We start from the raw sequence: 25,626 nt of genomic DNA, 5'->3' as shown, positions 1-25,626 counted from the left end.
TCTATGCCTGACCTGATTGTGTGTATAGCTTGACCCCCTTTCTTTTTTCTGACTAAGTGATGCATACTTGCTTTATGAACATGCTTCAATTACTACTTCTTTAACATTTGTGTAGGTTGCTTTATCATGTGACTTGGTGCTTTGAAAGTACACATGATTGTACAGACTAAGATTATAATTATAGTAAGTTTTCATTGTAATTATAATCTTAGTATGTTTCTCAGATGTATTTGGCTCAGGATACAGAAAATTAATAGGATTCCCCCTTGTAGATACATTGACACTTTGAAAACAAGATTTATTTAACAGTATACTAGTTTAGGCCTTGAATAACAACTTTGCCTAAAGCATGTTTTTGTTTCTAATACTGAAGATGGAATAAGAAAAATGAAGTCTCTCCTGCTTTCTGAATTGGAAACTGTGGAATCAGGAAGACAGGGCTCAAATCCCTTCCTCCACACTTCATTTATTATGTGATCCTGGGCAAACCATTTTTCATCTCTTTGCTTTATTTTCCTTAACTATTTGGGTTTATACTCTATAGTGTTGCTCTATAAATAATTATAATTTTAACAATTTATGTTAAGCATACTGGTGAGGTGGCAGGATGACAAGTGAGGGTTTCATGTTTTGGGGTTGGGTACACAGAGTGCCGGTATGGGTCTTGTGTTGTGGGCTGGGAAAGCAGGAAGACAGGTATTGGTCGTTTGCCATGCCAGCACTTGTTTGGCTCTGAGAGCAAACCCAGACATCCTGGTTCAGCAATGGCACTGCTCTACCAATGGATTGTCTAGCTTTGCCACATCTTTACATTATTCTAAAACTAAAGGTGGGCTGGGTGTAGCCTGTTGTCAAATTACAAACTTTAACACATTAAAAACTGGGATTTTCCATTTCACCAATTATATTACCCTGGTGAAATAGGTTTTCTATGTTTGGTAAGTGGGAGAATTTCCAGGTGTGCGGGTCTCTAAGAAACCACAAACATAATTGAAAAAGGAAAGGAATGTGACTAATGTCCACTATATATACTTGAGAATGTGAGGGAGGGTAGAGGTTGGTATTGAGTTTACTTGTTCTGGAAGTTGAGGCCGCTGCACTGTTAGCTTGGGCCAAGTAAATCTGCCCACCAGGATAAATGTTGCCAGTCCTCCCCTGGATATTGGCGTTTTGTGCTTCAGTTGTTGAGGTCTGTGCACAGTTGAGTGGCTCAAGTTTTAAATAAGCGACATTGTTCTATCTCCTCTTTTCTCGACTGGCAATTCTGTCTTTCTGAGTCAGCCATCTGGAGTTTCCACACTAGTCCAACCTTAGTCGCGCCTTGAAACACTTATGTATAGGTGCGTTATAAGTGACACATCATATCATATAATTTCACCATGGGTTGTCTCAACATTAATGCTATGATATTGTCATTACAGTGGCCCTCCCTCTCCAAAAAAAGAAATGTAAAGATTATTTTTCAATAACTGCTTTTTTTCAGAAAATGTACTGTTCTTTGGCAAAGTTTACTTCATTTATCTTTTTTTAATGTTCACAATGTATGGCATGTGACATAGGGTTACAGAATCACACAAAGGAAACACTTTTTTTAATATAAGGTAAACAGAAATTAGACTGTTAGATATGGCACAAGACTTACACAACGCATCCAGTAGAAAAAGGACACAAGACAGAGCCTTACAAGTCAATGAAGTCACCCCAAAACATATGCTCAATATTGAGCACGTTTTTACAATTTTAAGAAAGTCTCTCAAAAGTTGCTTGAAGCAGCATATATGATAAGTAATTTATAAAGCACCTGCACGCACAAGTGTTTCTAGGCGCGACAAGACAAGGGAGGGAAGAAAGAGGGAGGACAAGACGAATGATCTTACTAGGCCTTGTGTCAGTCAGATTGTGCAAATGCGAGAATGAGAAGTGCAAGGGGAAAGGGAGTGGGGAAGTGCAAGGGAGAGGAGAGGGAAAAACAGGGCAGCAAAGCTCTGGGTAGTGCAAGGAGAACAAGGAACTTTAGGGTTATATTTACAGACCCTAAGTGCGTGGTAGGCCTGGAGCCAGTGCAAGGGTGACTGATCAAGAAAGAGCTGGTTCCCAGAGAGACTCTGAGGGTAGCCAAGCAGCCAGTCGGTACAGCAGACAAGTAGGTCAGGTAGGTCAGCAGGGGAGAGAGAGAAAGAAAGCAAAGGAGAAGAGGAAAGTTTTGAGCTGCTTCCAGAGCTTCAGGTGGTCTGGCTCAGGTTTGAGAAGGGCAGGGAGTTCACTCCAGAGGGAGGCACCTGCAGAGGAGAGAGATCTACCCCCACTCTGCCTGGAGAGGCGTCTAACCCTTAGAGAGTTGGAGGTAGCTGAGCCAAGGGCTTGAGAAGGAAGTTATTTTGGAAGGGAATGTTGGATCTAGTGCAGGACTATGCCCAAGAAAGCCTTGTGGACAATGCAAAGGGTCTTGAACTTGATTCTTGCAGCCACTTGGAGCCAGTGGAGAGATTTCAGGGTTGGAGAGATATGGTCCCTGGGCTTGAGGCCAAGGATAACTCTTGCAGTCCTGTTCTGGATTAGTTGCAGAGGGCGGAGAGTATAGTCGATCCATGTTTCAAATTACACTGCTTTAATATTCTAGTGTGGTAAAATCATTTCATAATTAAATGTTCGCAGCATTCACTCAGAATGGTTTTTAAATGTATGGAGACACCTAAGAAATATCTCCCCCACTTGCCTGGTAGTCGTTTTGTGGTAGCCGCAGCTGTAGCACAAGGCCAAGTCAATGTAAGACTCTGTTAGGCGACCCCCAGCACATCAGGCCTCCCCACATCAGAACACTGCTCACATTCCCCCAACATCTCCACCCCAGCTTCGAGGCTCAAGGGATTCGGTGAACCCACAGAACCGAAAACACCGTACCTTCTGTGGTGTACGGGCTCGATTACAACCTTTTCTACATTGGCAACTGCCTTGGAGGATATATCGCAGAAGGGGCGGCGTCACGTCATCACGTCGATCACGTGATACACTGCGACGTTCCTCACGTGACCTTGGTGGACGTCACATGACCCAGAGACGTCACATGACCCAGGGATACACAGTATAAAGACCTGGGAGGCAGAACGATCATTGCTTCTCAGCTGGCTTCGGACCCTGTTTGGCGTTACCACTTGCTCCTTGCTACCTCGATCACGGAACTCTACCTCGGACTCTCTTGGACACCCCTTTGTACCTCTGCTTGGAACTGTTTACCTGTTGCCGGATTTTTGGACTGCACATCGACTTGTCTTTGGATCTTCCCTGTGTATCCTGCTGTACTTCTACGCCCGAGTCAAGCCCTATCTTACAGGTGGCCTACCCGTATCCACGCTCACCTGCGGTTCTACCACTCCAGGGACCGCTGTATCTTTCTGAGCCTCGAACCTCCCTACTAGGTTACCTGGGTCTCCAATACACCAGATAGGTAAGACACTTTAGGTTCTTTTGTTTAACTGCCAGTATTGTGATTGCCTGGTGCTTAACCTCATTCCTTCTTGACAGCAGCATCGGTGTTCCAGAGGCTCCGTGGATCTGGGAAGACATCTCTCACCTGTGGCCTCAAGGGTCGCACAGCGGGTTTCTATTTGTTCCTCTGTGCGTCACTTGGGGACGGAGGTCTCATCGGTCTACACGACACTCAAGTCAGAACAGACTGAGAAGCCGTATAGTCGTGTTAGACGATGCAGGGATCCACGGACGAACCCATAACTGCTTTAGTTCAGGCAATCACAATATTAAGGGCAGATATGGCCGCCGCGAACACGGTGATCCATCAAAGGTTGGATACCATACAGAGCGTCCAGCATTCCCTTCCTGCAGACCCTGAGTTCGGAGATGGCAGCTCCTCCACTACATCCCCTCCTGTGGCTACAGTCCCGACTCCAATAATCCTCCCGACTCCTACTCCTCTGGCTGCTCCTGAACGCTACCAAGGCGATCCCAAGAAATTCAGAACCTTTGTTAACCAGTGCAAGTTACATTTCTTATGCAGGCCTTTGGCTTTTCCCACGTCCACTGCTAAGGCCGCCTTCGCCCTTTCCCACTTAGCTGGAACAGCTGCTGCTTGGGCTAATCCCCTGTTAGAGAACAACAGCCCAGTTCTTTATAACTTTGATTTGTTGGTCCTGGAAATGTCCCGAGTATTCGATACCCGACACAAGGCACAGTCTAGGGATTTGGAATTGCTGGACTTAACTCAGGGCAAAAGGACTCTGATAGATTACATCACCCGGTTTAACCAGCTAGTTGCGGAAACATCATGGCCAGAAAACAAGCGGGCGGTGGTCTTTTATAGGGGGTTGAGTAACACCATGAAAGACGCCTTAGCAGTGATCCCTTCTATGCCTACTCAGTATCAGGAATTGGTTGATCTTGTCCTGCAGGTAGACGCACGACGATCGGAGCGTAGAGCTGAATTGGGGGCCTCTTCCTCTCCTACTCTTGTTAGTACTCCCGCTTCCAGTACCGAAGAACCTATGCAAGTGGGAGGGTTACGCAGTCCTATTACAACATCTGAGAGGGAACGTAGAAGGGTAGATAATGCATGCTTTTATTGTGGCACCATTGGACATTTCGTGAAAGAGTGTCCTCGACGTCCCAAGAAGAATCAGGTTTTTCGGATGGCTCGACCTTAGAACCGGAGAACAGGTCGAGTGTCCCATCATCTTCTCCGGGTACCCCTCTTGCCTTTGCTCGTGTTCAGCCCATCTCCGTAAAGGCTACTCTATGTCCCTCTACGGGCCTTCTTCATGCAGTCAACATCATTATTGATTCCGGTGCTACTGGTAATTACATAGATATTGATTTGGCCCATTCCCTCAATCTACCCTTAGTGGTAAAAACACGACCAGAACATGTCCAAGCCGTAGACGGCTCCGCATTGGTTTCTGGTCCTGTTAGACATCAAACTGCACCCCTCTTGTTGAACATACAAGACATACACACAGAAACCTTACGTTTTGATTTGATCACCGCACCTCAATTCGGTATCATACTAGGGATTCCCTGGTTACGTGAACATAATCCGCTGATCATTTGGCAAACAGGCACTGTACTCTTTGAGTCCGATATTTGTCAGGATTATTGTCTCCCGGTCCGTCAAGCCCCTGACACACCCTCTCGGGTCTTGGGAGCCTTAGCACAACTCACACTGACCGTTGACGATCCAGAAGTCATACAGTCCCATACTGTTGGGGGGTTGGTGTCTGGGATTCCGCCAGAATATCGGGCTTTTGAATCAGTTTTCGATCGAGGCTCGTCTGAGGTACTTCCTCCACATAGAACTTATGACTGCCCAATTGAATTGCTTCCTGATTCCACTGTTCCTTCGGGCAGGATCTACTCTTTGTCTCCTTCGGAGGAACAGGTGCTAAAAGAATATGTACAGAATGCCCTGCGTCTAGGACACATCCGCCCCTCCACTTCGCCGGCGGCAAGTCCTATCTTCTTTGTACCCAAGAAGGAGGGGGATTTACGTCCTTGTGTGGATTATAGGCGTCTTAACGCGATTACCAAGAAGGATAGATATCCCATCCCGTTAATTACTCCACTCTTAGATCATTTAACACATGCTTCCATTTTTACCAAACTCGATCTACGCGGCGCATACAATTTAGTACGCGTTCGTGAGGGAGACGAGTGGAAAACGGCTTTCTGTACACGTTACGGCTTGTACGAGTATCTTGTCATGCCCTTTGGCTTATGTAACGCCTCGGCCACGTTCCAACGATTCATGAATGACATTTTCAGGGATATTCTGGATGTGTACATGGTTGTGTATTTGGACGACATCCTAGTCTTCTCTCGTGATCGTGATGACCATGTAAAACACGTCCGAGAAGTACTAACCCGTTTAAGAAAACATTCCTTATTTGCCAAACCTGAGAAATGCCAGTTCCATAAGACCTCTGTTGAGTTTTTGGGTTTCCATATCACCCCTGGGGCATTATCCATGAACGATTCTAAGGTCAAAGCAGTCTTAGATTGGCCAGTACCTCAAACACTCAAGTCCTTGCAGGCCTTTTTAGGATTCGCCAACTTTTATAGGCGTTTCATTTCTTCCTTTTCTACGATTGTAGCCCCACTCACGGCCCTGACTAGTCCCCGGGTACCATATCAGTGGCAGAGAGAACAACAGGAGGCTTTTGAGACATTGAAAACCGCCTTTATTACCGCCCCGGTACTCCAACATCCCAATCCTGATCTTCCGTTCATAGTCGAGGCAGATGCCTCTTCCTTTGCCCTCGGGGCTGTACTGTCACAAACATGTCCTAATACAGGCAAATTACATCCAGTGGCATACCACTCCCGTAAGTTTTCCAGTACTGAGTCTCATTATACCGTCACGGAGAAAGAACTCCTGGCTGTCATGGACGCTTTCCGTGTTTGGCGCCATCATCTTCTAGGGGCTAAACATCCCGTCACAGTATACTCCGATCATCGGAATCTACAAGATTTGGCCTCTCTGAAATGCATTAATAGCAGACAAGTCCGGTGGCATCTTTTCTTTTCCTCTTTTGACTTCCGTATTATGACCCGTCCTGGTACGGCGCATGGGAAGGCGGATGCCTTGTCACGTTCTCCGGGGGGGGTCCAATTGCCTACGTTCCCCGACACTGTTCTCGGAAAGAGTCATGTGATTTGTCTCTGTACTCCCTCGTTATCACTGATAGACTCGGTTCGATCCTGGACTAGCAACCATTCCGATCAGTTGCGAGAATGGGACCCAGTGTATTCTGATGGACTACCCTTCGTACATGAGCGCCTGTTCCTTCCCACACCTGACACACGCAATCTGGCCCTTGAGTGGTCTCATGACGCTCCCTTTAACGCTCACCCCGGACAAGACCGCACTTTGGATCTTCTCAAACGTTGGTGTTGGTGGCCTTCTATGAAGCGCGATGTTGAATGTTATGTTAGATCATGCGCAGTTTGTGCTCAGGCTAAACATCAAAGGGGTCGACCGATTGGGTTGTTGCTTCCGCTTCCGGTACCTCCTAGGCCCTGGCATACCTTGACGATGGATTTCGTTACTGATCTCCCCAAGTCGAAGGGCTTTGACTCCATCTGGGTGGTGGTGGACACGTTCACTAAAATGGCCCGTTTTGTTCCTTGCAAAGGTATCCCTTCGGCTCCTGTGTTAGCGGATTTGTTTTTTGAACATGTGTTCATGCTATTCGGCCTTCCTTCGGTCATTATATCAGATAGAGGGTCGCAGTTCACCTCTCGGTTTTGGAGATCCCTGACTAGGCTATTGGGCATTGAACCAGGTATTCTTCGGCCTATCATCCTGAGACCGATGGACAGACCGAAAGGACGAATCAATCTATGGAACAATACCTTCGTTGCCTTATATTGCAACACCAAACCTCTTGGTTGGCCGCTTTACGGCTTGCGGAGTTCGCATATAATAATGCGGCTCATTCGGCCACTGGTTATTCTCCTTTTTACGCCCTCTATGGCCAGCATCCCAAGGTCTTGCCGGTCCCTGATGCTTCTGGTTCTGCGAACCCTGCGGCCATGACATGTCTTAGGGATCTTTCTGCCTTACACGCTAGTACAGTGGTTCATCTCACTGAAGCAAAAGCCGCTATGAAGGCCCGTGTGGATGGCAAACGTCGGGCTGCTCCCCCTCTGGTGGTGGGTTCCAAGGTCTGGTTGTCTTCACGTCATCTTCGCCTAGAGGGTTGTCGGAAGTTGCTACCTCGCTTTGTCGGTCCTTATGTGATATCAAAGGTTGTGAATCCGGTGGCCTTCCGCCTAGTGCTTCCCAGCTCTTGGCGCATCCACCCTGTGTTTCATGTCTCCCTCCTCAAACCTTGTCCCGACTCTGTCCGTCTTCATGCCCCTGTTGCCCCAGTGTCCTTGACCTCTCCTGACGTTTTCGAGGTGTCGGCCATTTTGGGCTCCAGATGGTTTAGGGGTAGGATCCAGTATCTGGTGGATTGGAAGGGTTATGGCCCGGAGGAACGTTCATGGGTTTCCGCCTCTGACCTGAACGCCCCTCGCCTGGTAGCCCGTTTCCATTTAGACCATCCGTCCTGCCCACGGGGTCGTGGGCCGTTGGGGAGGGGCTATGTTAGGCGACCCCCAGCACATCAGGCCTCCCCACATCAGAACACTGCTCACATTCCCCCAACATCTCCACCCCAGCTTCGAGGCTCAAGGGATTCGGTGAACCCACAGAACCGAAAACACCGTACCTTCTGTGGTGTACGGGCTCGATTACAACCTTTTCTACATTGGCAACTGCCTTGGAGGATATATCGCAGAAGGGGCGGCGTCACGTCATCACGTCGATCACGTGATACAGTGCGACGTTCCTCACGTGACCTTGGTGGACGTCACATGACCCAGAGACGTCACATGACCCAGGGATACACAGTATAAAGACCTGGGAGGCAGAACGATCATTGCTTCTCAGCTGGCTTCGGACCCTGTTTGGCGTTACCACTTGCTCCTTGCTACCTCGATCACGGAACTCTACCTCGGACTCTCTTGGACACCCCTTTGTACCTCTGCTTGGAACTGTTTACCTGTTGCCGGATTTTTGGACTGCACATCGACTTGTCTTTGGATCTTCCCTGTGTATCCTGCTGTACTTCTACGCCCGAGTCAAGCCCTATCTTACAGGTGGCCTACCCGTATCCACGCTCACCTGCGGTTCTACCACTCCAGGGACCGCTGTATCTTTCTGAGCCTCGAACCTCCCTACTAGGTTACCTGGGTCTCCAATACACCAGATAGGTAAGACACTTTAGGTTCTTTTGTTTAACTGCCAGTATTGTGATTGCCTGGTGCTTAACCTCATTCCTTCTTGACAGCAGCATCAGTGTTCCAGAGGCTCCGTGGATCTGGGAAGACATCTCTCACCTGTGGCCTCAAGGGTCGCACAGCGGGTTTCTATTTGTTCCTCTGTGCGTCACTTGGGGACGGAGGTCTCATCGGTCTACACGACACTCAAGTCAGAACAGACTCAAGGCCTTTGTCCATATCACCTTCGTGCAAAGATGTATCACCATTGCTTTCAGGAGATGAGTATCATCTGTTGAACCACAACACTGCAATCATTTGCTGTTGTTATTTATCATCAAATGCTGTTTTCTCCCGAAGCCTGATGATGCCAAAACCTTTGACTATTTTTCAACAGTGAAATATCTGAAAGGTGCATTTATTCAGCCGCTGAAGGCTTATGTTAAAGATCATGATGAGCGCTACCCTTTCCAGGGGCTACCACCCTCAAATGTTATGTTCTATTATTTATACTTGTAAAGTGCACGTTCACCCAAGGGCATCATGGCGCTAAGCAGCAAAGAGGCAGCAATTTTATAAAGAGAGGACTAAAACAATAGAGTTTTCAGGGAACGGCGAAAGGTGAGATAGTCAGCAGTGACTCCTCGAGGATGAGGGAGGGCATTCCAGGTCTTAGCAGCGGTCACTGAAAAGGCTCGACCACCCATACGGGATAGTCTAACACGAGGAACTGGAACCAGAAGGGTGGACTGCAAGTGGAGAAAGTGAGAGGGAACATACAGCGGAAACTTTGCCTGGAGATATTCCGCCCCAAGTTTGTAAAAGGCACGATGAACAATGAACATAGATTTTAAAAGAATCCGCTTCTCAATAGTCAGCCAATGGAGCTGTTTAAGCAGAGGGGACATATGAGCTCCAAATGGAGGATAAAGAATAGACCTGGCAGCAGCGTTCTGGAGCATCTGAAGATGATTGATAAGAAAATGTGGTTGGCCAAAGTAGAGCGCGCTACAGTAGTCAAATGCGCTAAGAACGAGCGCTGCCACCACCGGAACTTGGAATTGCACCGGAATAAAAGGAAGGACTTTCCGCTGGATTCGCAGTTTAAAATGACCGGCCTTACAAACAGCCGCAACCTGCTCATGCATAGAAAGAGGTGAAGTGATTTCAACCCCCAAATTCTTTACAGAGGAGGACGGCAGAGGGAACGGGAATGGGCCTCAGCCTTCCTATTGGGCAGCCCTGATGGGGAAACAATGGCATGCTAATATGCCAGCATGACCCTGCCGCCGGTAAACATGGTATCTAGCGAAAAATGCTGGCAGCCTCCGACATGCACCATCAGGCAACCATATCGATGCATGGGAGTTGGTGGGATCCCTGGTGGTTGTTGAGCTCCAGGGGAGGTGGATGTGAAATGTGGTGATCGGGAAATTTGAGGGTGAAGAAATGGCATATTGAGGTGGACTGCCCAATAAGAAAATAAATTGAAGAACAACAGCAGCATACAGACTCACTGGCATTGTGTACCAGGCCAGAGGCATACAGTAGAGGGCAACTGCAATAAGACCAGCATGACAACACCAGCATAAAGTGCAGGCATCCTTGTTACTCCAGCAAGATGGCAGATGCATGGCAAGCCTGACTCATTTCTCTGGTCTGGAGTCTGAAACACGTTGGGACCATCTCCTGCTACTCAGAATGGGCCATCAGAAATACATTTGGTAATCCAAATTCATCCTAATACCACACAGGGAAATTAATATTCTAATGCTATTTGCATTTCAAAGATAAAACCTGTACCGCACTGGATAAACCCCTTTTGGCGTCATTGCTTTTTCATGTTCTATGCATCTGCACCGTGAAGCATGTAAGCTGCTTCTAGTTCGCCACTATATTGCGTTTCCTACGCATAAACATGTAGGTATGCCTTATGCCAATTCTCATTGGAAAATGGTTGCACGAAATTAATTAGATGGGGCCACAGCTTTACCCTTTTTTAGTTTTAGCTATTAGGTGGCGCTCAAATGGGGATAGGCGGGGGGTCACTGGTGGACGTTGATTGCTAGTGATGGGGGGATAAAAAATAAGATATGGGGTTTTGATTGTGAAGTACAGGCATTTCGAGGTAGCACCCCCTACCCCCCCTCAAAAAAAATGCCAGCAGCACATAGGCCCACTTGCTTTGTGCACCAGACCAAAGGGAGATGGTACCAAAGGGAGATGGTACAAAGCAGCCGAATTAAGACAGGCATAACAATGCTAGACTAAGGTGCAGACAGCTTAACACCCACCCCCCCCCCCCCCCCCGCCGCCCCCATTGCATTGAGCACAGCTAGGAGGGAGATGACATGTGAGCAAGGACACATACCGTGCAGATGCTGCTTGGTTGGTCACCCACCCATTGGCTGCCCATGGACATGATCCCTATGGCCACCAGCACATCCTCCTAGGATCTCTTGGAGCTAGCTCTATCAAGCCGTAACGTCACACTTTGGCCTGCCAGTGTAATAGCTAAGCAGTCAGCTGAGAGTTGTCGGCTTTATTGTGGCTGCACATGTGCTACTGGTGTAATAAACACGTCTTAAGCAATTGAGCTTCCAGGCACTTGATTTATATCTGTTCCATGCGATGAGGGCTCGTTAAAAACAAGCAATCACAGGGCCAGCGGTTTTGGCTTGTGTGTGGGTATTACCAGCCACTGTCATTGTATGCCCAGGTAATCGCACCATCGTCCGACTGTTGCCATCTTATGGCAGGGTAGTACCGTTATGTCATTGCCTGGCCAATGCCTAAACCACCCACATAATCTTTGCAGTGACAAATGTCTATCCACGTGCTTGCAGTGTGGCTTTTATGATGAATGGTGGGGGGGGGGCATCGCATGGCTATTATTAGTGAATGTAAGAACAAGGATATAGAGTTTGTTTTGCAATATTTTGTAGCTTTCGGGGCATTGTGGGTAAGGAAGTCTAGTGTGATCAACACAAACCGCAAACATTTGGAGTCCCTGACAAGCCACACACAGTTGAGTCCCTGAAACGTCTTCCTTTAAAAGAAATGTCTGATGTTGCTGGGTGTTCCTCTGTGCTGCACTGCACGCAAAGCACATGCCAAATTCCGTTACAGATGCGTACCCTAGATGCGTCAGACAAGGGCCAGATGTCGGTGTTCCCTTGCCACGTGCGCTGTGTCCATCCACGCACACTGGAGTCCTCTTTTAATAGGGAGAGTACAGTGCCATAGGTGGCCTAGCATGTGTTGACTGGTGCTGCCGTAAACTTTTCAGCAGTAAATGTGTGGAAAGAGTGTTATTTTATCAATATTTTTCAATGTGTAGAGTATTTATTATATGTAGTGAAACGAAGCATTGCACGATTAAAACTAGGGTACTCTAATGCGGAAATGCTGCAGTAGTGCAATTGGACTTTTGCACTGCATTAGTGCAAGTTCAAAACGATTAAAACTAGGATACTGTAATACAGCAATGTTGCAGTAGTGCAATTGGACTTTTGCACTGCATTAGTGCAAGTCCAAAACGATTAAAACTAGGGTACTGTAATGCGGAAATGCTGCAGTAGGGCAATTGGACTTTTGCACTGCATTAATGCAAGTCCAAAAGTTGACCTGCAGCAATGCACTTTTGCACTAGAGCGGGTGCAAAAAAGGATTGAAAGATAACGTCTGTTTGCACAAAGGCAATGTGCGCCCTAGCGCTAGCACTGGTGCACATTTGCTTCTATTCTTTCGGCTCTGCAAAGTGAGCATGGGCGCTAAGCGTTAAACATGTGTGCATCGCCTCGCCATCGCTCTTGGCTCAGGGTATTGCCTTTTGCCAGACCTATTACGATCTGCCTTGTTCAACAGAGCCCAGTTTGGTATGGACTCAAGGGACCGGCGTTGCTAATAGGTTGATCAAGGTGGGTAACCTTGGAAATCAGAACCTTAAAAAAAGCCATGGAAACGACTAAGCTGAAGAGTGCAGAACAGAGCCGAAATGGTGGAATGGATCCACAGCGCAGATGGTTTCCCAAAACCTTCTATAACCAATAAAAACAGAAGTATCTGAGTCCCGTCTGGAGAAAAGGGAGAGCTGCACATTCTTCCGGAATTAGCCTGAAGCAGAAGTGGCTTTGTGTTTCGGAAAGTTGGGGGTGTGAAGGCATCATGAAGTAGACACAGACAACAGAGTAAAGTTTGAGCTATAAGATTTTAATAAAATCCCGATGAGGTGGGGATAAGCTCTACCTCACCCTGTGCTAAGGTGGGATCTCCCTACCTAAATAAAACTAAGGATAGTCTGTATCAGGACGTCCAAAGTAAATGCCTGTCTGTGTCCAAAACCTATACTTGCCCTCACATCTAACTGTTCAAACTGTGTAAGGATGCCTTACAGCTCTTGGTTGGAAAGGGTCTTTCCCTTCCCCTTGATTCCGAATAGTTCAATGTCAATCAAAAGAGATTCCCTTCTCCAAGCTTTCAAATCTCTCACTGTTTTTCACAACCAAAACAATTCCTTGGGATTCTTCCCAGCTTTCAGGCTCTTGGCTCCTTCATCAAAATCACAAAGTTCAAATCATGAAGGTCACAATGCACAGGCTTTTCTGTATAGGCAATCATAAATGGTTACATGTGATTTCATCGAATCCCAAAATAATGAATGCAATTACAACGAATACAAAACAACTAATACCAAAATAACAAAATCTTTTTTCGTGGTTTTTGGGTGGGTCTCCCACAAATCCCCCCTTTTTTTTCCTACTACTTTCCCCCACCCCCAAAACCACTATTCCCACTTACAACCACATTTTTAATTTGTTTCCAAATTCGTTATTTTCATTTTCGTTGTTTTGTATTCGTTGTAATTGCATTCGTTATTTTGGGATACCAAATAATCACTGCATACCCCATAAACTTATAGATGATTCAAGTGGCTTCTCCTGAGAGACATGTATTCGGTCTGAGCGCAGTTGTCGGCCAACACGGTCCACCCATCACAGGTCACGCAGCCAACACACCTGATTGGCTTCTTTTCCACAGTTGCACCACCACTACTTTAGCACAGCCGTGACATCAGATTTAAGTCTTTTCCAACACTTGTCTAGCCACTATTCACCTGTTGAAGTATTACAACAGCTTCATAGTTTTGTCACAACTTGTTCAATTCCTCTTTTCCTTATGGCTTTTACCAAGGCTTGCTTGTTTAAAACTTCAACACTTCACAGTTCATCATGTTCATTACACATGCTTGCTTTCTTCAGTTGATCAGATTGACAGTTCTTTTGTATCAGAGAACGTTTTCCTCTGCTTTCCATGCATGTGGCATTCACTCGTTATCCCTTTCCTTTGGTTCAATATTCAAAATGCTTTTCATTCATATTCAAAACAGTATAATGGCAAATTCCCAGTTCATTCTACTGCTGGGATTTGCACCCTGCTCACGGGTTTCTCATTCACTTCCAATGTTAATGCTTTTCTGGCCCTTCTGCTGCCTTTTCAAATTCTTAAACCGCTCTTTTCTCAAAGTTCATCAACCTTCACAACATCGTACGCATCCAGCATCTGTGTTTTACCTTTCCAAAGCGGCAATCACCTTGCCTCCACCCACGCTGGCTCACTTGCGAGCGTTCCAACCTTCCTTCAGCACGTAGCTGTCACCACAGCGTCACTCAGCCTCACGTTACTCAATGGGTACGCTGTCTTTGTGGGCCCATCTCCACTCTGGCCGGTTCTTCGTGGCTGCTGCTCCCGGCTCGGCAGGCCCCTCCTCTCGGGTCTCTGACTTCTCGGGCTGTTGGAGAGGAAGTCCGCTTGACTCCTGGATTTCAACAGCCTGCACCTTCCACCAGAGACCTTCCGACAATCCCAGCCACAGTCTGCTTCCACTGCAACGACTCTGCAGCGCCAAGGTGCTTCGGACATCCGTCTCCCTGCTCCTTCCTCCGGCCTCTCTGTCTGCAAGCATTTCACAACAGTTCCCGTTCTCTCAATTAGCCTCACCTGAGCTGACCATTGATGCTGCCCCTTTGGCTTCAGGTGCAGGCCATTCATGTTGATTACACAACGGTATTGGTACTCAGCATCCCTCTTCCTTGTACGAGTACCAGATTGGTGTTTGTGTGTTTTTGAGCTAATAAACAATGAATGTCTGTTCCTGTGTGGTATCTTCCTTGTCTCAGTACTATAATGACCCAGAGCCACGCTGCCATGGCTGCACTTACTCAGAGCATTGCTCAGATTCCTCACAGGGGTCAATGCAGATTGAACAAAGCTAAAAAATAAATGCGATCTGGCAGAAATAATGCAGAAAATAGTAGGAGTGAACGTGTCATGCATTCACACAGCCCTGAAGAAGGACCTGTCAGTACCATGACTGGAAGTCTCGGTTCATAAACCAAAGACAAACCTCCACTGCATCTAGCCCTCATATACCTCTATGCAAATGTACAGGCCGATTCATGGAATTAATGTGCGCTGAAATGTTCGGCACAAGCGTGCGAAAGCGTGCGAATCGCAGCGTAAGTGCGATTATCGCAGCGAAACCCGTGCACAGCGATTCATGGAAGTCTGTGCACGTGTAAATCCCTGGATGTGCGCTAAAAATTGCGTGGCGCACGCTGGCGCACACTTCTCCAAACAGCGTGCGCTACACACACAGCGAAAGTGCACATAGCGTGGCGCACACAACAAAAGTAGGTGGAACAGGGGGCATAACACGCGGAATGGGGAACAACGCATAAAAATGTGGGTGGCACGGGGGAAGTACAGGAGGCAAATGCACGGAACGCCCACACGCACTTTCAAAACACATATTCATGGAATCAAACGGGGCTAACGCGTGCACCAAAAAAGATGCGCTAATCCGGAAACACGTATGCCAGCAGGAAGCAGGCGTACATGGACCTGCGCAGCATAACAGTGGGCGCAAACAACAAACAAGCTCAGACTCCAGGATGAATATACCAATCCTAGCAGCAGTGGTCGTGGGATACCGCAGGAGGAGGAGGAGGATAGTCAGGCCCAGAATTTTTACACCCAGAACCAGCCTTTTTGGGATGCCTGATGACCAGGTGTATGGGAGGTACAGGTTTCCACCTCACATAATACTCGACCTGGTGAGTGAGTGGGAGGATGACCTCATATCACCCACCCTGTGCTCCCAAGCACTCAGCCCCTTGGAGAAGGTCCTCAATGTACTGCACTTCTTGGCCACTGGATCGTTTCAGCGGACAAGTGCTATAGTGGGGGGGGTGTCACATGCCACGCAGTCACGCTGCCTACACCAGGTGTTGGCCATCATGACTGCATGCCCATCAGTCCGCAGGCGCATATACCTGCCCAGAACACCTGCAGAAAGGCAGGCTGCCGTCCAGGATTTCTACGGGGTGGCACAATTCCCCAAAGTGCTATGTGCCATTGATTGCACCCATGTGGCTCTACGTCCCCCCAGGGCATCTGAGCACATCTATAGAAATCGCAAGCACTGGCATTCCATCAACGTGCAGGTAGTATGTGATGCCAAGGGAATCATCACCTCAGTATATGCCAACTATCCAGGGTCCACCCACAACAGTTTCATTTACAGAATATCAACCCTAAACCGGGACCTAGAAGCTGGCCGGCATGGCGATACATGGCTGCTTGGTTAGTACAAATGCCACTGCACATGCATGCATGTCAGATACTGAGTAATGTCACAACCCCACTAATGATATCCATCACCACCTCCCCAGGGGACACTGCCTATGCTCTGAGCCCCCACATGATGACGCGAATTCGGAACCCCACCACGCCACCCGAGGTAAGATACAACACAGCCCATATTGCAACCAGGGGCATAGTGGAGCGCACATTCGGAGTGCTCAAGTCACGCTTTCGCTCCCTTGACCACTCTGGTGGGCAGCTGCTATATGCTCCCCCAGTAGTGTGCAGGATCATAGTGGCAGCATGTGTCCTGCATAACATTGCAACACGCCGGGGCCTGCCGGTGGACATGGTGGTGCCCCCACATCCCCAACCACATGCACGCCCGCTGCGCATGGGAGGGGAAAGGGCACGTGGTGAGGCAGCCCGTTCGCAGCTGGTGGCTAATTACTTCACATAAAATCACACCCCTGTGGAGTGCACAAAGCCCTGGTACATACCAGCTGACAATCAATGATGATGACATAAGGGACAGTCAACTGTCACAACCATACCAGCCTGAGATTGGTCACCTGGAAGTGTTACATTGTGTGCATCCCTACCTACACAAACACCACCAATGCTGTGTCATCAAAAGACATACATCTATGCTGTTAAATTCATTACCCCCTAGCAAAATACAACATGAAAACAGCGCCATGTCACCCAACCCCTCCCCAGCTCCGCCACCCAACACACCATGGCATGTAATGCAATGTCAAAGCAAACAAAGAAATGCACAAAACCTGACACAAGTGTCACAAAGTACACTGTCCCCAATGGAAAATGCCCACACACAATATGCTCCCAGTAATGTATACCTAACAACACACATGACCAAATACTTACCAACAATACAATGCAGCAACACAACATCAAAAATAGCAAAAACATGACAGTACTAAGTTAAAGTAGTCGTAGTCTTACTACCTGAATATGCCACCACATCGACCCCTTCCAACTATACAGTGTTGCTGCCACGCAAATGTCTCAGTGTACTGCATACAACATAAGCTGCATCTGCTAAGTGGACGGCCTTGTGAAGACACGAGGAAGGAACCTGCAGATTAGGAGGAAGACATGGATGCACAAGCACATATCAATACACCATTCAGTGTACAATACAACAATAATATCCACTAGGGATGTCTACACAGTATTGACTACAGACTGCCCACACAGCTCATGGGAGCCCAACGTCACTGTGTAATTCAATGTCACTTGGTCACACCCTTTTCAAGCCCATGGAAACGGGAAGCAGGAGGGGTGTGTGTCTCACGAAACCAAGCATCTAACCCAAACTCAGGACAAGCCTGCATGTGCCCAGCCGGAATACAGTGGATGCCCACGGGAGCCACACAAGGCAACACACTGTACAAAACAAATCAAAAATCAAAAATGGCCATGTGGGGGCCAGGGGGTGTGGGGGAGGCCACCCAGGAGGTTCAAGGACAGGGTGCACACCAACACCCACCTGCGTGGATGTTGTGGAAAAAATAAAGCCTCCTTGGGCTCATGGCCTGCACGGCTGTGCAATTGTGGGAGAACTGCTGTCGCTCTGCTCATCCTCTGCTGCTGCATCAGGAGGCGGTGGCACTATGGGAGGCAGCCCACGCAAAGCCCTGGTATGGTCCTCCATGGCAGCAAGCATGCAGGTCTGGAAGGTCTGATTCTGGAGGATTAAAGTGCGGAGATCCCCATGCAGCACATCACCGGTTGCCTGCATTTCTGCATGCATGGCCTCGCGTGATGCCCGGATCGCCTCACGTGTTGCATGCAGCTCAGCTGAGAGCGAATGTGTGAGCTGCTCCAGCTGCTGTTCTGCCCTTAAATTACTGGAAGCCTCAAGTGCAACCAGAGTCTGCCTGAGGTTATGTAGTTCTACCCTCAGGGCTTCCCTGTGGCCCTGGGACTCAATTGATATGGATTCGCGCAGAGTCTCCAGTGCCGCCCGTCTGTCCCTGTTGGACGCCAACATGTCTTCCCTGTGTGATTGGCAAATGGAGTCTGTTGCCTGCTGTTGTTGCTCCTTTCAGGGGGGATAATGGATAATGGAAGTGGCCACCCTCTCCATTGCCTGAGCCATCATTTCTACTGATGCTACCTGGTGGGTTGCCATACGGTACATGGAGTTTTCCCATACAGTATTGCCTGGTGGGGCACAGCCACCGCGTTGACGGGCACCACACCTGTTTGGGGCAAGGCGATCTGCACCTTGCTGTGCTGGCACTGCCTGAGGCTGTAGGACTGCATTCCCCCTCTGATCTGCTGGTCCAGGAACAGGATCAGATGCTGTGGAGTGTGACCCTGCATCCGTAACCGCCAAAGGCGGACCTACCAACATTGACATTCCCATAGACAGTTCTACCCCTGGTCCAGGTGGGTTGGACAGAACAGAACAGAATCCCTGCCAGAAACACTTACCTGCGACTGCACATAAGTCTCATCATCCGACTCAGCACCTGAATAGAGGTCTGGGGAGGTGCACCCAGAGGCACCCCTGGACAGTATGGTCTTCAGTAACATTGGGTTTTCACCCACCAGCATACCACGTCCCCCACGGGTGCCCGGTCGTGCCTGAGATTCCTCCTGGGTCTGCACCATCTCCTCAACCTCAACAGCACCAAGTGCGTCATCATCTGCAAAAACATGAAAGACAACAAATGGAAACAGGCATGAGCACCATAGCACACACATAGGCTTTGACAAGCCAGAGATCCAGTACATGAATTACACATGTCCCACATGACTATAAACCTGCCATGCATGCACTGTCAAAGAGTTGGAAGTGGAGTCAAAAAGGCAGACACTGGGGAGAGCAATGTGGATATGTAACACATTTGCAGCATGTTGGGTAGCACTGGCATCACACATCAGGCTGTGAGTGGCATGTCCAATGCACATACATGACACATGCCACCACACAGATGTCATGTAGCATAGCCACGGTAAATTACAAAACTACAGCAATATGTCAGTGAATGAGTAATGTCACACATCCATGTCACATCGGCATGATGTGAAGATTGATGCTGAATAGTGTTGCAAAATATGCATGTGCCACACACTGAAACACATCCACTGTCCAATAATACAGTCATTGTGGGCTGATCAATGGTTGGTCCCTTTGACATCACAGGAAACACCTGTCATCTTCCACATGCAAACAGGCCCTTATGAAAATGTTCTGCAGGCCAAGACTCCATCGGCCTGAATGGTCTAACCATTAACATAACCATGTGAAAATAGCGCCCCAGTGTGGGCTGTGAACAATGACCGAAACATAGCACATATGTCGCAATAGTGCAGAAAAATGTCTAGCAAAAAGGGGAGAGTGGAAACAATCAGCCTGAATGTACACTTACAAAATGTGAACTATGTAGTTGCAAGATGACAGTTCAAGGTAAAGTGCACTAATGTGTGCCTAATTGGCAACTGTGGGCAGAAGGGATACAGTCATACCCAAATCCAAGGCACGTGAATATATGGGAGGAAGCAAATGGGTGACCCATAACACTCAGGAGTACACACCCTCACCTGGTACTGAATCAGAACCCGTCACCCAAACAACATACACATGGATTACACACACACGCATGGCCACTCACCGGACAATGCTTAGTAATTAGGTAGATCTCCCACACCTTGGATCTGTTCTTCTGTGATGAAGGCCCAGCAACTGACTCATGCTCAGTGAGTTTGTTGTCCTCTTGTGGAGACCCACCACCAGTCACCACAGAGTAGCAGCATGATTTGAGGCCAGCTTGTTCTTTGCTCTGTGTTTCAGGTCATTCCACCACTTGTAGCAATCATCAGCTGTGTGCCTTACAAATTCAAGGGCACTTATCGGTACGCGATGGTCTGCCAGTGTGCCCTACGTTGACCAAGTGTGGTCTTGCACCCTGCAGTCACCAACATTTCGCGGCTATGTGGCGAACATAGGTCACATGTGCATCAAGTTCCGGGTCATTAAAGCTAGGCTTCCTTGACATGCCGGAGTGTGTAGCCATGTCTGGGGTCTCAGCCTGTTTTGCCAGAGCACCCTTCTTCCTCTTCTTCAAAGGTGGAGCGGAGCCTGAGTGGCTTACGCCGCTCTGGTCAGTAGGGGCAGAAGCACAGGTGGACTAGGTACTGGGAGTGTGTGAATGCACAATGACCATAGGTCTTGGTGTAGGCATTGGTTGCAGGGTGATGTTGGCAGGGGGAACGTCAGTTTGATGGACCTGGACCGACACTGTCCTGGCTGGGAGAGTCAGAGCTGGGGCGGATGGAGCTGCAGCTGCCCCTGCAGCCTCCTCACCCTGCATACTTGGGGCAGCAGATGACATGGCTGCCCCAGATCCACGTGGCTTGGTGACAACAACTTGCACCGCCACACGTGGCCCAGACTTGCTGAACTGGAAGTCAGCCTGGGAGTCATCCTGTGCCAGGTCAGGTGGCACAATGGGCTGGTCCAACAAGGACTGAGCTTGGATTTTGTCAGCCACGTTTCCCTCAATCATGGGGGGGGGGCATGGGTGTCCCTGATTGGTCCTCCACACATGGGTGTATAGGGGCACCCTGCAAATCCCGGCCACGTCCCCTACCGTGCCCACCACGGCCACCTTTTGAAGGTCGGCCACCTTTGCCTCCCTTACCGCTTGGTCGCCTCCCAACCATGGCACTGTTGTTGTGCATATGGGAGTTGCAGTAAACAATTGTCCTGGGCAATTGGGGGTCAAAGTGGTAGGGTACTAGATGGAATTCGTACCCTAGTGCTCTAAAAAGGCAGTCTGTGACCCCTGGGGGAAGATGACGGGTCACGCAACGCACAGGCAGCCCAAAATCAAAAAATAACGTGCACGCAATCCCTCGTAGACCACGTGCGTGAAAAAATGAACACGCACTACGCTGTGGCACCCAGAAACACAAAAATAAGCGTACGCGTAATACACGCAGCCTACAATGACCTCTGAAGGGGTACGCGACACACGGGGAAAGCACAGTTGTTAAATACGTGCGCGACTCACCGTCTGCCTGGAAAAAGAACGTGAAAAATACACGCGTGTGCGCGTTGGCAACACCCCCGCCAAAAGAAAAATTGTATGCTGTCTGAGGAGACAGGACAAAAGAAGAAGTGAACGCTGTTTGAGGAAACAGGCCCAACAGAAAATCAGAAAAAAGCTGTCAGAGGTAACAGGGAGTACGAACTTGAAACACTGTGAAGTAATCGCGTGTGAACCGACAAGAAGTACAGATTTCACCCACTCGCTCTCCACGAAAAGCACGTACAAAGAAATGGCATCCTACACGTAGCTTTTAAACTGGCCCACACGTACATGTCACATACGCGTGTACGCGGGCCCTTTCCTCCAATTACACGCGATGACACTCGGACGTGCAGTTTTTCCACGTGTGCTCTGTCATCACATGCTATGAGGGACACGCCCGCGCGCGTAATGTAACTTACGCGCTTACGCGCTAAGGGCCTTTGGTCCAATGAAATCGCGTACGTGTGCTGATGCGCTTACGCGCTAAGGGTCTTTCCTCGAATTACACACTGACGTGCACTTTTTTCACGTGCCAAATCACTCCATATCAAGCTGGCCACACGAAAACACACGGAAGACCATGCTCCTGCCCAGAAGGCCGAATTACTGCCCCCCAGAGACCCGAGCACGCTCCCACCTGCCATCTGCTGCTGCCTGACTGCCTGCTGCCCACGTGCCCTGCCATTTGCTGCCTGCACGTTAGCCAGGGGTGCAGTTGCTGTGACCACCCCTGCTGGAACCGAAGACTCCGGACTGGGATTCCATCGCTCCACAGCCCAGCCCCAGGACCCAGTTGCCCACCCACTCCTGCCTCTGGGGTTGCCATGTCGGGCACAACACCATCTGAGACCACTGGCAACCCCCAGCCAGAGAGGCAGAGGGCCACCAGCTTCAGTGCCAGGGAAGTTGGTGTCCTGGTGGAGCAAGTCCTGGGGCAGTATGATGCCCTCTTTGGAAGTTTGCGCGCCGACTATGAAGGACGGACCAGGATCTGGATGGACATCGTGACTGCCATCAACGCGGAGGGGGTGGCAGTCCGCGACTTACATCATGTCAAGAAGCGCTGGGAGGACTTCAGGTCCAGGACCCTCAACAAGGCCCGGCGCCTCTCGAAGGCAGCGGATGCCAAGGGGCGCCGGGGGCCAGCTGTTGGACCACCAAATGAGGGTCCTGGAACGCATGTGCCCAGCACTCTACATCCAGATCCTTGAGAGGCAGACCCGTCTGGAGTCGAGCGGTAAGTGTACATGCATGGTGATTGGACGCTGTGCGTGTGGTGGTGTTCCAGTAGTGTGCAGGTTGCACATGTGTTTTCGTAGGGCCATGTAGGGATATGTATGAACATGGGCGTGAGGTTGCCAAATGTGAGTCATCTCAGGTGTGAGACACATTGATGGTGTATGTGTTGGTAAGCATGCTGGGCAAATGCAGGTGTGGGAGCACACATGTTTGAATTTCTGTGTATGTACATTGGCATGGTTGTGGCATGGATGGTGGTTCATAATGCATGTATCTGCACTGTTTACATGTGCATGTATGTGTATTTGACAAGTGTGCAACTGTGATGCAACATGGGAGAAGGCTGAATGTCAGATGTGACATGTATGGCGATCTCATCACTGCGACAGTTGGAGGAGATGTACACATGCATCTAAGTGTGGTGGCATGTGTGTATGTCTAGTGCACTCCCAGTGTTTCATGTGATGTCAGGCTCACCTTTGGCTGTACATGCTGTTTTATGTGTATGGATGGTGCTGCCTGGTGCAATATTGCTGTGGAAATGCTCATGTGTGTGAGTTAAAATGACATGTGTGTCGTGGCGTGTGATGCTGTGTCTGAAGTTTGACAATGCCACTCATGTACAACTGTCATGTGTGCATCAGTCCAATGTACAGTGCCCTGATGCCTGTGTTTTATCTCTCCCTGTCTGCAGTGTCGACTGATGAAGAGGGCGGAGAGGGTGCTGTGGAGCACAGCGGCAGGGATCGCACCACCAGCCGGAGACGCAAGGCCCGGCTCCCCTCCCAGGTTGTCATCTCGTTGCGGAGTGAGGAGTCTGGTGCCACGTCCCAGGCTGCAGCTGCCGAGGGTAGGTCCAAGAGGCGGAGGTTGGAGGTGGACTCCTCAGCAGCAGAAGGGGCAGCTGAGACCCCACAGGGTCCAACGGAGGAAGATGGCATGGAGTCATCCAGGTTGGTGGGGGGTTTGGTGGAGGAGGAGGCCATGGAAGGGACACATACGGGGTCTGGAGGTGGGGATTCCACTGGTGCTAGTGGTGCAGTGCAGGACCAGGGACAGGAGGCAGCACAGGCCGCCGCGGAGGTGCCTGTGTGCAATCCTGTCCCTGATCCTGTCACTGCATCATCTAGCACCAGCAGGGATGCCTATGTCCAGACCCATTTTCAGGGACGGGATGAGCGCACAACAACTGGCCTTCCTCTCCCTGCGGACGTAGCTATCCGGGACCGTGTTGAGCCTGTCCTGGCCAGGATAGCGTTGCGTCAACGGGGCATGCGAGTTGACGTGTGGTCTTTTCGTGAAGAGACTGCACGTCATCTCGGGTGCCTCTTTGACCGCGTTCACCTGCTGGGACGCGTCACCAGTGCTGGATTCCTCCGTGTGCTGGACCTTCTTGCGACCCCCTCCTTACCTGAACCCCCCTACGCGCCAGTCGTCCTCCATGCCATCTTCCCACCCATGTATCACCTGGGTACCCTGTGGAGCTGCCTCTGACCCTGCAGCCAGGCTGGTGGAGGACACATCCCTGCCACAGTCGGGAGTCGGACGTCCATCAGGGGTGGCCACCTCATCAACTGCACCACAGCCGGAGGAGGATGTGCAGGCAGCAAGAGCCAGGGCACAGGCAGAGGCACAGCAGCAACAAGGTGGGAGCCATAATTGCTCGGGGCCTTCAACATCGGAGGGGCAGGCATCGGCCAGAGGGCAGGAGGACCCAGGACTGGAAGTGTCTTCCGTGTGGCAGCGGTTAGGCCATGCTATAGATGCGGAGTGCAGCGGGCAGAAGAGGCACGGCTCACGATGGTCAGGGCGGAGAACTCCATGCGTAGGGCTCTGAGGCAGGCCGAGTGCCTCGAGGCAATTCGCAGGGACCTGGAGGTCCACATGTCATCGTCCCTGCGAACCCTCGGGCCATGGAAGAGGACCGCCTCCGGGACATCGAGCAGGAGTTCGATAATGCCCTGGCCCGGAAAATCAGGAAGTGAGCCGTCAGACTAGCCCACTGCCATTGTAAATAGTTTTTAGCATTAGGTTTCCTTTTCCTTTTCCTTTTATTTGTGGTCAATGGACTGCTGGGGGGTGGGATGCAGGGGCACATGAGTGGGACATGAGTGAGGGCCTGCTGGCAGGTGCCCCTGACTGATGGGGGGTGGGGGTGCAGGGGGACATGAGTGGGGGCCTGCTGGCAGGTGCCCCTGACTGCTGGGGGGTGGGGGTGCAGGGGGACATGAGTGGGACATGCATGGGGGCCTGCTGGCAGGTGCTCCTGACTGCTCGGGGGTGGGGGCGCAGGGGGACATGAGTGGGACATGAGTGGGGGCCTGCTGGCAGGTGCCCCTGACTGCTGGGGGGTGGGGGCGCAGGGGGACATGAGTGGGGGCCTGCTGGCAGGTGGCCCTGACTGATGGTGGATGGGGGTGCAGGGGGACATGAGTTGGTGATCACTAGTGGAAGGTGACATGTGTGCTGGCTGGGGGGCATGGCCAGGGGTGCAGGGTAGTCCCCTGTGTTGTGGGTTGCCTGCAGGGGTCGTGGATGGGGTGGAGGGCACACCTGGGAGGACCCACACTGCCAATTCACATGTGGGACTCTCCGTGCACCCCACTAGATACACGTACCCGCTCTGACAGCGGAATCGCGTGTGAAAATTCCCGCGAAACCCAGTAATACACGTACCCCACTCGCACAGGGCCAATCGCGTGTAAAACTTCCCGCGAACCCAGTAATACACATACCCCACTCGCACAGGGCCCTTTTGCGTATAAAACTTCCTGTGAACCCCAGTAATACACGTACCCCACTCGCACAGGGCCCTTCGCGTGTGAAAATTCCAGCGAACCCCAGTAATACACATACCCCACTTGCACAGGGCCCTTCGCGTGTGAAAATTCCTGCGAACCCC

This window comes from Ambystoma mexicanum, chromosome 7q (assembly GCF_040938575.1).
Source record: "Ambystoma mexicanum isolate Mex_15411 chromosome 7q, UKY_AmexF1_1, whole genome shotgun sequence".
NCBI lineage: Eukaryota > Metazoa > Chordata > Amphibia > Caudata > Ambystomatidae > Ambystoma > Ambystoma mexicanum.
The sequence above is the reverse complement of the archived record's forward strand: the minus strand, read 5'-3'. Positions refer to the sequence as shown.